The 14,518-nt window shown below is 42.6% G+C and overlaps 1 protein-coding gene and 1 pseudogene across 2 annotated transcripts in view; both read right to left on the reverse strand.

Annotated features, from left to right (window-relative positions):
* Window positions 1-14,518, reverse strand: part of Gab2 (GRB2 associated binding protein 2) — a 156,897-nt gene that overhangs the window by 54,840 nt on the left and 87,539 nt on the right. The window lies entirely within an intron of this gene.
* LOC105742375 lies at window positions 4,315-11,566 on the reverse strand (annotated as a pseudogene).

Genomic DNA, 14,518 nt, shown 5'->3' on the forward strand with positions numbered 1-14,518 from the left:
GGGCCACAAATGTGAGGACTTGGACTTGCCTGCTCATAAACACAGCTCAGAGAAACTCGGCTTCCTTACTCTGGGGACTGAAGGCTATTTTAATTCCTAGGGGAAAGTGGAGTTCCTTTGTTTGTGTGCACACATGCAAAATAAATAAAACCAAAGGGCACACATGTGATATGAAATCTTCTTGGTATTTGTTGTTGGAGTTACTTGAGTACCATCTTAGTTTCCTTCTGAAAAGAGTTCTGTATCAAGAGGTTTAGTGTTTCTTTCAGACTCAGTTTCACTCATGGTCTGGTCTCAATCCTGTAAGTTTTATTCTAGTTTTTGGCTGAATATGTGAGGAACTGGAAGGTGACAGTAGAAATAAGAATCTGGAGTGGTTAAAAAAAAAAGTTGAAAGAAAAAGACAGAGTCCATCTGCTGCAAAAACTCTTCCAGCTAAAAGCGAAAAACAGAAGTTCTTCAATGGGTCCCATTACAACGCTTAAAGAAAAAAGAAGTGTTTGCTTGAAAGAGGCTCCCTTGTGAATCTCTTGCTTGCAGGCAGCAAGCAAGGGCTGTGGACAGAACAGCTCCAAGGCACGGTGCGCAGGCCTTGGGACCTGCGCAGCTGAGGTGCTGGCAGTGGACGCGTCCACACGGGAGCAGCCACAGGGCTAGAACAAGGCATTCTAGCCCAATTCCGTAATAGGAAACTGAGACTGGGCTTGAGCGACTTGCTCCTGAGGTCAGAGTGGTAATGTGAGCAAGGCACCCTCACGTCCAGCCGAGGCACATCCAGAGACCAGGAAGGACTACACGAGAGCCCTAGAACAGGAGTGCACAACCTTTAGAGCTTTCAGTGACACAAACAGCCTGCTGAGATACTTGTGCCACAGGTTCACGACCCCTGCCCTAGGGGTACTGCAGCCCATGAATTTAAGCAATTTGGGATGCTGAAGAGGGAAACTTGATCAGCCACAGGGCTCTAATAGAAGGGGTCAGGCAGGACTCCAGTCTGCTGCAGTGTCCAAAGGGGCTGAAGAATCTAGGCTTGGCTCGGCAGGCGTTTATACTCCAGGAGGTCAGTGACAGAGACAGCATGATTCATGCATAGTCAGACCTGGCTTAGACTAGACTCCCGCCTCTGTCATTTTCCAGCAGAGCGACCTTGGCTAGAAGTCACTGCTGTCTCAAAGGACTGTCTAACAGGACTTACGAAAGTGCTCTCCAGAGAAATGCCGGCCATACCACTGCCCTTCTTCCAGTGGCTGCCGAAGGCTTGGCATCCAGGATGGCAGATGCTGACCCTCAGCCCCCGGGACTGGGTGGTTCTCAGTGTGCTCCAGACAAAGGACAGCAGAAATGGATCAGGAAAGAGTTTCAGGGCTCATGCCAGTTGGGGAGGCCATCTGCACACAGACCAGGCTGGGGAGTGGACAGAGAAGGGCTTTCCATCCTGGCGAGTTGAAGTGCTAGCTGGTGAAAAAATGTAGTCAGTGCCACTTTTTTAAAATGGAAATAAACTTGATAAGGTGATGAAATGAAACAGGTTTCTGGTGAATCAAATATTAGCTTCTGGTTTCTCCTCAGGCCTCAACTCTCAGCTCAGAAAACACTGGCTGAGTGACTAAATGCTTACTCGTTACCCAGTGGTTTAAGATATGTAGCCTGTTTTAAAGAAAGCTAATAAATTAAAACGTAACTCATGGGACTGTTTGTCTGTCTGTCTATCTATCTATCTATCTATCTATCTATCTATCTATCTATCTATCTTTCTATCTTTTGTTGGGACAGGGTCTGGCTATGCAGCTCAGGCTGACCTTGAGCTCATTTTGCAGCCCAGGTTGGTCAAGAACTAGAAACAATCCTCCTGCCTCAGCCTCCCAAACTCTGGGATTACGGTCTGCACCACCACGCCTGGCGGGATGGGATACTCAAAATACCAGATTCTCATGCGAAAAGGAATAAAAGCCTATTGTGTTCCTCAGGAAACGTTTACAAAGAACCCTAAATCTCTATCATAGATAGCTAAGATCTTTGCTCTGATAATTTAACCATTAGACATGCAATAAAATACCCCCCTTATTAGAAAGAAGCTAAAGGCTTAAGGGACAAAGCCTATTGTTGGCAAAATACTGTCACTGTCCTAACACTTTTTTTTTTTTTTACTTTTTTTTTTTTTTACATTTATTTACTCTGTGTGTGTGTGTGGCCAGCTCAGCCCACCAGGGGGCGGGGCTGGCTGGCATGTGGTGCTGGGGGATCGAACCGCGGTCCCTGTGCTTTGCCGAGCTTGTTCCGAGTAGGTGCTTTAGACCACTGAGCCATCTCTCCAGCCCCTGTCCTAACACTTGCTGCCCACCTCCTTTGCTCTTTGAGCTGCAAGCACACACCTGCAACGACATGCATATCTTTTTGTCCCCTTTGTGGAGGGATTATGATTTCTGAGCACTAGGGCCCTACTGGTCATCTTTGTAGATTCCTTGGTTATGACGAGTAATGGTGGGCCGGCCAGAGAGCTCAGCAGACTAAAGCGCCTGCCTAATGGGGTTTGATCCCCAGCGTGCCATGCCAGCCTTCCCCTGGGGGAGCACTGAGATGGTGATTGAGACTGGGCACTTGGAGGGCTGAAAACAGGAGTATCTCTACGAGTCTGATCTGGGCAGTGAGACCCTGTAGAGCCTACACGAAATACATAAAAATAAGATGATGAGGAATGGCGCAAAATAATTGCCCAGGTAAGGTTTGCCAAATAAATGAATGCAAAAATAACGTAGGAATGAACAACTGTATCTCTCTCCCAAAGAAAGCCCACCGAATATGGTTTCTACACCTTTACTGTACTTAAAGCCTGTACAGTAGGAACAAAGACGCATACAATCATATAATACTTTTTAAAAATGAGATTTTAGAGGAAGATATTTACGAGAACAATTTTTTGTTACATATGAAGAATATTTTTCAGGTTCAGTGAAATAGCTCAGCAGTACAGCACCTGCTTGGCAAGCACAAGGTCCTGAGTTCGATTACACACACACACACACACACACACACACACACACACACACACACACAGACGCTTGTAAACACACACACCCCAATATGTTTTTTTTTTTTTGGCAGAACTGGGGATTGAACTCAGATCCTTGTGTTTGCCAGTCAAGCGCTTATCCTACTGAGCCATCTCCCCGGCCCCCCCAATATGTTTTTCTTGGCAAAAACATCTGTAATCTTATTAGGAAATAATTACATTAAAAGTAACTTGCAGCTAAGCACGGTGGCACATGCATGGGAGACTGAGGCTGAGGCACAGGATCACAATGTGAGTCCAGCCAGGGCAACTAAACAACCTAGCAGGACCCCATCTTAAAATACAAAGTAAGAGGAAGGGGATATAGCTCAGTGTAAAGGCCCAGTATCCAATCCCTATGCTTAATAAGTGATTTTCTATTCCCTATGTGCAAAGGTACTTTCTCTCTCTCTCTCTCTCTCTCTCTCTCTCTCTCTCTCTCTCTCTCTCTCTCTAATGAGCAGAATATTTATGGGGGGAAAGAAAGCATCTGTCCAAGACGGGGACAGAAGGGAGACCCAAGAAGTTTGCACAGGAAGCTGTCTCTGAAAAGGTATTTCTTAAACCCACATCTCAGGCTTATAAAAGTTCTGAGACTGGAGAATTTGTGGGGATTTTCCTTGCCTTTAAATCCTGCCCCCCATGCCACCACTCTGAGATTTGGTCTCCAGATGATAGAATATAGCAATGTCACAAAGAGGAGAAGGAGGGCCGTGGGTCTGTAGGACCTACAAAGGGTCTGCAGCAAGAATGGTGGCCCACAGGGAGAGTAAAGAGACTTCAACACAGAAAGAGGCAGCAAGCAGGGCTTTCCCCAAGCCTGTGCTCAGTGTGGGAGGGGAGGCTCATGTTGCAAATGCACAGCCCGGCGGCCTCCAGGAGAAGAGCACCAGTGGGATGGCATGGTGGATGCGGCAGACCACATGGGCTGGTGAGCTACTTGGCTTCAGATGCCCCCATCACAAAGTCCTTCAGCAGTAGCCATCTTTGACAGATGCCACCTGAGGTCAGAACTCAAGGACAGCTGCAGGCCAGCTCAGCCTAGCGGCTCTGAGTGAGGCTGCTGAGTTTAAGGGCAAAAGGTCAGAAAGTAGCACTCAAGCCAGCAGGAGGCAGATGGAGTGCCCTCATAGGCTGATCAGATGGGCGTCCAGCCTCACAACCAGAAACCAGCTTAAACTTCAGTGGAACTGAACATGCAGGCTTGCTGGGATTATGCACTACGCTAGTTTTAATCTATGGATCACTTGCTGGGATTAATGGACTCAGATCTGGACTTTGTCACCCACACTGTCTACCAGTGACAGCAGAGACATGCCTCGGGGAGACTTTTTTCTCTTATTTTTCTTGTTCTTGTTACCCACTACCCTGGGGGTAAAGTCACCATATTGAGGGCTTATTTACTGAGTACAATTTTCTAGTTCATTTGAGATTTTGTGATCTAGCAATAAATTTAGTTCATACAATTAAAGGTAGCAAATTCATACTTACCAGTTAGTCATTTTCTAGGCTGTGTTTGACACCATTGTTAGTGTAGACTGTACTACTTTGGCCAAAGTGATATAAGTATTCCCATCAGCTGCTCTTCTTGGTATACCAAGAATGCAAGTGCCTACAGGCCATAAAATATACTACAGACCAGAGCCAAAGAACCAAGGGCTGGGCCAAGTCAGCAGTACTTCTCATAGCCAATAAATTGAAGAGGCAGGATCTTGCAACAGACTTGAAACCCAAAAGCTACACCTGGAAGACACCTCTAAGAAGTAGTCATTACATAAGGGTTCTAAATACTAGCAAAAAAGCCACTTGGTATAAATAATTTACAAGCATCAACCTAGAAATTAGACTAAGAAAAAAAAAAAAGGAAAAGAAAAGAACTAAACAAAACACCCTCCAGGCATCCAATACACCAAAGGCAAACATGGGGGCAACGAGGTGCAGCAACATGAAAGCCACCTTACCTGGGCTCTCTGAGATGGTGAGAGTGCAAATAAGAAAGTAAATCAATGAGGCTCTAGAAAAAAAATAAATCAGAAATAAGTCCTCTGAGAACTACAGAGAAGGTGACCACAACGAAAGATATGCTTAATGACTCTAGAGTAGATACAGATGGGGAAAAAAATACAAGAACTTAGATGATGGAAAACATGAATGACCAACACAGGAAAGAAGTGGAATCGATGAAACGGATTCAAACAGATATACAGGATTTTAAAAATTCTATTGAGGGGCGGGGAGATAGCTCAGTAGAATAAGCACTTGCTTGGCAAGCACAAGGGCCTGACTTCAATCCCTGGTTCCATTTAAAAATAAATATATAAAAAATAATAAAATACAAATTCTACTGAAAGTATATGCAGGGGCTGGGGAGATAGCTCAGCAGAATAAGCCCTTGTTTGGCAAGTGCGAGGGCCTGAGTTCAATTCCCAGTTCCGCTAAAGGAAAAAAAAAAAGTATCTAGTAGAATAAACCAGTGTGACGACAGAACATCAGATAGAGGACAGGCTTGTAGCTAGAAAGATTTCTTAGAAATAGCAGGGGACCATGGCAAATCGATCCAGCAGCTGCTAGATGAGGCAAAGAAGAGTAACTTAAGATTGATTTGAGTAAGTGAAAAAGCAGGAGTTACCACAAAGGACATAAAAACAACTTCCCAGAAGTCATAGTAGGAAACTTCCCAAGCAAGGAAAAAGCATCTGACATACTAATAAATGAGGGATACAGAAATCTAATTTGCCGTGATAGAAAAAATCTGTACCAACACATATAATAGTCAAGATTTCAGAAACTCAACACAAGAAGAGAATAATAAAAGCTGTTAGAGAAAAGAAACAATCAAGTATAATACAAAGCCCATCAGAATCACAGCAGACTGTTGAATACAAACCTTCAAGTCAAAGAGAGCTTGGAGTGAAGTATTCAAGCCCTAAAAGAACCTCCAGCCCATACTGATGTACTCCACAAAATTCTATTTCAAAATTAATGGAGTAGTGAGATATTTGCAGGACAAAGAACACTGGAGGAAATTCATGGTCCTGAAACCAGTACACCAAAATGTTTTGAGGAAAGTGGAGAAAGACATAGTAAGACAATAACTTCAGAAACCCCAACAGAACGAATCCATCATGCAAGGAAAGCAATTGAAAAAGGAGGAAAGGGAACCAAAAATCAGTTAAATAATATAAGAAGGATAAATCAACAAACATCAGTTAAAAGCATCAATTTTAATGGTCTCATTTCACCAGTCAAAAGAAATAGACTATCAAGATGGATCAAGAAGTGAGATTCAACAATATTCTGCATACAACAAACACATTTAATTGAACAAGAAATTTACTGACTGAAAGTCAAAGGATGGAAAAACAATACTCCATGCGACAGGAATCTGGAAAAGCCACAGTAGCTATTTTATTTGCAGACAAAGTAGAATTCAAGCCAAGACTGAATAAGAAAGACAAAGAAGGTCACCATATCCTTGTCAAGAGAACAATCAATGAGGAAGAGATAATAATATACATGCATCAAATACAAGCACACTCAATATATAAAACATACTCATGGACAAGAAAAATCAAATGAACACTAATACAATTGTAAGAGGGTCTACATACTGTCACTAACAGATCAACTAGGCCAAAAAAAAATCAACAATGAAATATCAGACATGAATCCAACGTTTGAACAAATAGACTTAGTAGATGTCTACAGAGTGTTCTATCCCACATCAGGATACACATTCTATTCAGTTGCACAAGGGACAGTCTCAAAAACAGACCACAGGCTGGGGAGATAGTTCAGTGGCTTAAGTGCCTCCCTGGCAAGCGTGAGGTCCTGAGTTCAATCCCAGGTACAGGGGCTGGGGTGGAGTGGGGTAGGGAGAGACCAAACACTAGTTCACAGGACATGGCTTTAAGTAAATGCAAATTTAATGCAAAGTAAAGGCAAAATTTTCTCATGCATATTATCAGACCACAGAAATTAGAATCATGAAATTAGAAATCAGTGACAAAAGAAACCATAAGAAATTCTTCAACATGTGGAAATTAAGTAACACCCTCCTAAACAACGAATAGGACACAGGATATAGAAAAAAGTTTCTACAATTAAACAGTAATGCTAATACAATATACTGGAACTTATAGGACACAATGAAAGAAGTCCTAAGAGGGAAATTTATAGCAGTGAATATGCATATCAGAAAAAGAGAACATCAACAACCTAACATTGAAACTCAACATTCTAGAAAAAGAAGAGCAAGGGCTGGCCAAATAGCTCAGCAGATTAAAGCGCCTGCAAGCAAGCACAAGGGGCCAGCCCCGACACCAGGGCACACTGAGACAGTGATTGAGACTGGGTGTGGTGGTGTGCACATATAATCCCAGCTCTTGGGAGGCTGTAAACAGGTGGATCACTATGAGTGCGATCTAGTAGTGAGACCTTGACACCCTATAGACCCTTCCCTAAAATAAAAAAAAATTTAAAAAAAAGAAGAAGAAGGAGGAGAAGAAGAAGAAGAAGAAGAAGAAGAAGAAGAAGAAATCAAACCCAAAGTTCATACAAGGAAGAAAATCATATAGATCAGAGCAGAAATTAATGCAATGGAGACTAAGAAAATACCAAAAAAAAAAAAAAAAAAATCAATGAATTGAAGAGTTGGTTCTCTGAAAAATTAAAATTGACAAACCCTTAGTTAAACCTTATCCAAAAGAAAAAAAAAGGAAACAAAAAACTTAAATCCATGCAATTAGGAATGAAAAGGGTGAAATCACAACAGATCACACAAAAATCCAAAAGATCATTAAAGCCTGCTTCAAGAACCTAGGTTTTTTTTTTTTTTTTTAAATGTATTTGATATAGGGTCTCACTATGTAGCTTGGACTCATAGTGATCCTCCTGTTTTCAGCCTCCCCAGTGCTGGGATTGCGTGAGCCACCATGCCTGGTCTCTGTGGCTGGCTCAGCGCTCCTGGCAGCAGGGTGGGCGCGGCATGTGGTGCTGGGGATCAAATCCCGCTCCCTTATGCTTGACTAAGCAAGCACTTAGTCTGCCGAACTATCTTGCTGGCCCTTGAGAACCTAGATCTGACTAACAAAGAAAAGCCTAGCCCTAATGGACTCATTGCTCAATTCTGTAAGAAATTTAGAGAAGACCAAATGCTGCTCCTATTTTTTTTTGTCTTTTCAGACAGGGTCTTGTTATGCAGTTCATGCCGGTCTTGAGCTCACTTTATAGCCCAGACTGGTCTCAAACTCACAAAGATTCTCTTGCTTCAGCCTCCCAAGTGCTGGGATTACAGGTGTGCTCCAACACGCCTGGCTGCTACTACTTCTGAAACTCTTTAATGGGGGGGGGGGCCTGGGGCCCTGTCCATTAGCTCAGTTGTTTAAGCGCCTACTTAAGCAAAGAAGTCAGGGGCCAAGGAGATAGCTCAGTAGAACAGGCACTTGCCTGGCGAGCACAAGGGCCTGAGTTCAATCCTTAGTTCTGGGGGGAAAAAAAAAAAAAGCAAAAGCAAAGCAGTCAGGTTCAGAATTCTGTTGTTCAATCCCCAGATCCTCATACCTTACCAGAAGGGTATCCTGAGCAGGCCAAAACAAAACAAAACAAAACACAAACAAACCCTCATGAAACTAAAAGGGAAGCACTATTCCCACATTCATTCATGGAAGCAGCCATTACCTGGATACCAAAAGCAGAGAAGAATCCCATCAGAAGACAACTGCAGGCCAAGCTCCCTAATGAACAAAGATGCAAAAATCCTCAATAAAAATTCTGGCAAACAAAACAGAGCAAACTGTCAAGAAGATTAGCCACTATAACCAAGTAGGATTCATCCCAGGACTGCAGGGATGGTTCAACATATGCAAATCAATAAATGCAATACACCATATTAACAGAACCAAGGACAAAAAACCCACATGATCATCTCTATAGATGCAGAAAGAGCATTTGACAATGTCTAACATTGATTCATGATAAAATCCCAACAGAAAATTGAAATAGATGGTCTTTATCTTAATTTGATTAAAGCCATCTATAACAGACCAACAGCCAACATCATAGTAAAACAAGCAAAACTGGAAAGCTTACACTCTAAAATCAGGAACAAGACAAGGATTTCCACCGTCACCATTCTCATTCAATATAGTTCTGGAAACATCAGTCAGAGCAATTAGACAAGATAAAGTAAAAGAAGGAATAAGATAGGAAAGGAAGAAGTTAAATTACCATTATTTGTGGATGATATGATACTGTACATAGAATATTGCAAAAACTCTACCAAAAGACTTCTAGATTTAATAATCAAATTTAGTCACATAGCTGAACACAGTTTTTGAGCTGGGCTCAAAAGCCAACAGCCTTCCTGTACATGAATAACTAGCTCACTGAGAGAAAAATGAGGGAAATCATACCTTTCACAGTAGCATCCAAAAAATGAAATACACAGGAAGCAATCTAACAAAGGATGTAAAAGATCTCCACATTGAAAACTACAGTACTCTGAAAAAATGGGAGAGAAGAGTCTGTCAGAAAATGGAAAGATAGTTTTTGTTCTTGAGTAGGAAAAAGTAATATAGTAAAAATAGCCATACTCAAACAATTGTTACACAGATTTAGTACAATCTGGATCAAAGCACTAATAGTATATCTCACAGAATAAGAGAAAACAATCTACAAAGGCAAGACATGGGGCATCACAGTGGCTGACTTTAAACTGTACTACAAAGCTATTATAAAGTCAGCATGGTTCTGGCAAACAAAACAAAACAAAACAAAACACACCCAAAAATCAATTGAGCAGATTAGAATATGCAGAAACAATTTAGGACATACTCAGCTACCTTATCTTTCACAAAGGAGCCAAACACCTTCAGTGGAAGCAAGACAGCCTCTGTAATAAATGGTGCTGAAAAGGTGTCTTTCCACATACCAAGGATTGAAACTATACCCATATCATACGCTATACTAGCATCAAAATAGACCCAAGACCTAAATATTAAAACAGAAACACTATCTGCTGGAAGAAAGAATATGTAGAATTCTTTCTTTTTTCTAATAAAAAAATTGTGTTTACTTAGAAGCATTCAGAATGTCAACAGTACAGTTGAAACTTTTTTTTTTTGCAATTACAGAGTAGTACTCAATTAACAAAACAATTATTTTGTATAAGCTGCATCAGAAACAACTGAAGATGAAAAACTACCATCCCCATATACAACTAATTTATGCTGTACACAAGAGCCTGCTGTAAATTTCCATGCCAATTTGCAACCCCCATACTGTACCAGGCAAGGTTAGTGACTATTGAAAATCCCACCAGGACATGGCTATCTGAAGACACATTTGGTGGGCTGGCCAAACAGCTCAGTGGATTAAAGTGCCTGCAAGCAGACACAGGGGCTGGGGGTTTGATGCCTAGGCCTGCAGTGTGGGCTCTGCCTCTGGGGCATGATGACACAGCAATTGAGACTAGGTGTGGTGGTATGTACCTGTAATCCCAGCTCTTGGGAGACTGTAAATAGGTGGATCACTAAGAGTCCGATCTAGTAGTGAGACCCTGATAATATACATACATACATACATACATACACACACACACACACACATATATATATATATATATATATATATATATATATATATATATAAAGTCACATTTGGCAGTGTGTTAACTATAGAAAAAAGAGACACTGTACAGTTTAAAAACAAATCTTACACAGCCTTACATTTCAATTTTTTTCTTCAAAAAGAGTGAATTGTGTACAGGGGGGTTAAATGCTTTATAGACAAGAAAAAAAAAAACTGCAGTAGAACCAACTTATCATCATCCTCTTCTTCATCCTCCTCATCCTCTTCATCTTCTTCCCCCTCTTCATCTTCCTCATCCTCCTCCTCTTCCTTCTTTTCCTTGCTTTTTTCAGCCGTGACGACTCCCTTTTTTGCCGCAAGAGGTTTTCCTTTAGCCTGGTAAGCAGCGATGTTCTTTTCATACTTTTCCTTTAGCTTAGCAGCCTTCTTTTCATATGGCTGCTTGCCATCTGTGGCAGTATTTTTTTTTTTTAAAAAAAAACACTTTTTTTTTTTTTTTTCTGGAACTAGGGATTGAACTCAGGCAGGCCCTTGTGCTTGTCAAGGTTTCTTTGCGACATCACCGATGGAGAGGCCAGGATGTTCTTTGATTTTTGGGTGATACTCAGAACAGAACAAGAGGAAAGCCACAGGAGGCCTCTTGGGCACCTTGGGATCCTCGAACTTCTTTTCTGTTTCTCCTTTAGGAGGAATATAAGTGTTCATTTCTCTTTCATAATGAACCTTGTCCGCTTTTGCCATGTCTTCAAAGTTTCCTTTTTCTTTAGCAGACGTGGTCTTCCACCTCTCTGAGCACTTCTTAGAAAACTCTGAGAAGTTAACGGAAGCATCTGGGTGCTGCTTCTTGTGCTCCTCTCGGCAAGTCTGCACACAGAATGCCTATGATGACATCGTGCCTCTCGGCGTCTGAGGGCCTCCTTTGCCCATGTTTACCTGTTTTCCTCAGCGAGGCACAGAGTTGCCTAGTGCCCATCCGGCTCTCACTTGCCCCGGCGCTGTCTCTATGGAGCTCAATATACTGTAATAGTTGTTGCAGAACTCTTAAAGACATATGTGTGGGCAAATAATTTATGAACAAAACCCAAATAGCACAGAAACTATTATGGAGAATCAACAATTGGGATCTCATCTTATTAAAAAGCTTTTACAAAGTTAGAGAAACCACAGAGTCAAGAGACAACACATAGTGTGAGAAAAAATTTTGCCAGCTGTTTCTCAAGGGACTACTAGCTAGAATATATAAAGAATTAAATATCAGGCCACCCAAATTTAAAGACCTAATCCAAAAACAGGCATCTGAAATGAACAGATATTTCTCAGATGGAGAACTAGAAACAATAAATAAATATATGAAAAATGTTTAACATCACCCATTACGGTTTGTGTCTCGCCGTCCCCTGAAGATCACGCAGTCATAGGAGGTCTTCTGGAGTTTGTGGGTGACTGTGGTGGGTGTGGGTGCTGCACCCACCCTGGGGCAGGTAAATTACATTACAGTGTGAGGAGAGCTAGCTAGCTGCCCAAGCTGCCGCCACTTCCACTGCTCTCTGCTGTCCCTTTTGATCTCTGCTATGCCACCACCACGGGTGGCTGCTCTGTGCCATGTGTCTCTCTGCCTTGGAGCCAGCTGAGTATGAACTGAAACTTCCAGAAACTGGGAGCTAAATAAGCCTTTCCTTCGTTCATTTTGGGTGTCAGGTACTTGTCCCAGAAACAAGAGAAGAGTAACTGAGATATGAGGCATTTAAAAGATTCAAATTAAAACAATGCTGAGATTCCATCTCACCCTAGAAAGAATGGCTGTCATCAAGAAATCAATGAATAACACATGCTGGCAGGACTGTGGGGAAAAAGGACCCCTTCTCTACTATTGGTATGAATGCAGACTGATGCAACCACTGTGGGAATCATGTGGAGATGCCTCAAAAACTAAAACTAGCAGTTCCATTTGAGCCAGCTATTCCCTTTCATGGTATCTTCCCCAAATAATTAGAAGCATCACATTACAGCAATATATCCACACCCATGTTTATGGCAGCAGCTTGTAATAGTTACATCTTGGGAACAGTCCAAGTGCCAATCAGCTGATGAATGGATAAAGAAGATATACATATTTTTATACCACGGAGTAAGTACTATTCAGCAGTAAAGAAGGAAAGGTTGAGGCATTTCCAGGTAAGTGGATATACATGGAAGCCATACTCTTAAATGAAATTAATCAGATACACAAGTGTAAATAAATATCATGTGGTTTGTCTGGTGTGAGAAACCAAAAATGTGAAAAGAACTAACATGTGTAGCAGCATTTTTATTTTAACGCATTTAGTGCAGGGTCTACAGGGTCTCACTACACAGATTGGACTCATAATGATCCTCCTGTTTTCAGTCTCCCAAATGCTGGGATTACAGGTGAATGCCACCATGCCCAGTCTCAACTGCTGGCATACCATGGGCGCAAGGCCGGCACAGCACTCTGGGGATCAAATCCCCAGTCCCCGCATCTGCGTAAGTAGACGTTTTAATCCGCTGAGCTATCTGGCCAGCCCCTTGGATTTCTAACAGGTGGTCAATTCACTAGACTGAGCTGACTTAAACTAGCATGGTGCTGGGCGCGGGAGGCCCACCTGAGGATTGCTGCCAGCAGCACAAAGGCAGAAAAGGAGGAGCTGCTAAAACGCTGTTAGGGAAGCTGCTTGTTCTCTTGGGCTGTTCTGCTGGAGGACCTTGTCAGGCTGGCTTTTCCATGAACTCTGGAAAAGCTTGGGTCCTCATCCTGAGCATCAATTCCTGGCTCCAGAGGGGACGATGGTGCACTGCTCAGCCTTATGGAGCTTGTCACATGGGCTTTCCTCATCTCTGGAGGAGCTCAGGACCTCACTGTTGCTGAGGACGGCTGTGGTACTTTTGGGGAAGCTCTGGTGCTTCCCTTGAGCGTTGCTTCCTGGCTCCGGTGCAGATCCCTCAGCCTGCTGGCACAAACCCTTCATCCTGCTGGCAGAGACTTTCTAGCTTCCACCACCGACCTCCGGGCCTTCCCAGCACAGATCCATGAAGCAGGCCTGCACTGGACTTCGCTGTGGGCTCCAGGCCTCCAGCTGGACTGGTGGGAGGCACTGCTGTAGCTCTAGACACAGCTCCAGACCCTCAGCTGGATCGGTTAGTATTCAGTGTGTGGATAGATTTCCTGCACTTGTAGTATGTGCTTCTTGGGTGATTCATTATAAAATACTATTAGAAAATGTATCCTGTACTATATTGTTCACCTTGGAAAAAAAAAAAAAAACCCAAACCATGAGAACATGCATTATTGGTATTGGGAAATAGGAAGAGAATACTCAAATAATAAAGGGAACATGAGGGTCAGGTGAAGAAAGAAGGGACAAGAAAATAAAGACAACAGAAGGAAAACCTGGAAATAAAGCTTTGTAAATAAGGAGGGGAAGAGGGCTGAAAGGAGGGGAGGTGAATGGGAAAACAAGAAGCAAGATATACCATGTCCAGATACAAATTCCCATGACGAATGCTATCATTATGTACATCTAAAATTTATCAATAAAAGAAATTTAATGGGAGCTCAATATCCTTCTCCGAGGAAGATAAAAACATAATTCCTAGGGCAACACATCTGGGACAGGAATGGCTGGACACATTATTTGGAAAGCATACTACAAAATGAAAACGTAAGCTGGGCATGGAGGCACATGCCTACGATTGCAGAACTTCGCAGCCTGAGGCAGGAGGACTGTCCCAAGTTCAAGGCCAGCCTGGAACACATACACAGTTCAAAGGTAGTCTGAAGAGAGGGGAAAGAGAGAGGTGGGGGGCAGAGGAGAAAGAGGAGAGGGGAGGGGGAGAGGACAGGAGAAGGGAGAGGGGAGA

This window comes from Octodon degus, unplaced genomic scaffold (assembly GCF_000260255.1).
Source record: "Octodon degus isolate 3935 unplaced genomic scaffold, OctDeg1.0 scaffold00049, whole genome shotgun sequence".
In the NCBI taxonomy this organism is placed as follows: domain Eukaryota; kingdom Metazoa; phylum Chordata; class Mammalia; order Rodentia; family Octodontidae; genus Octodon; species Octodon degus.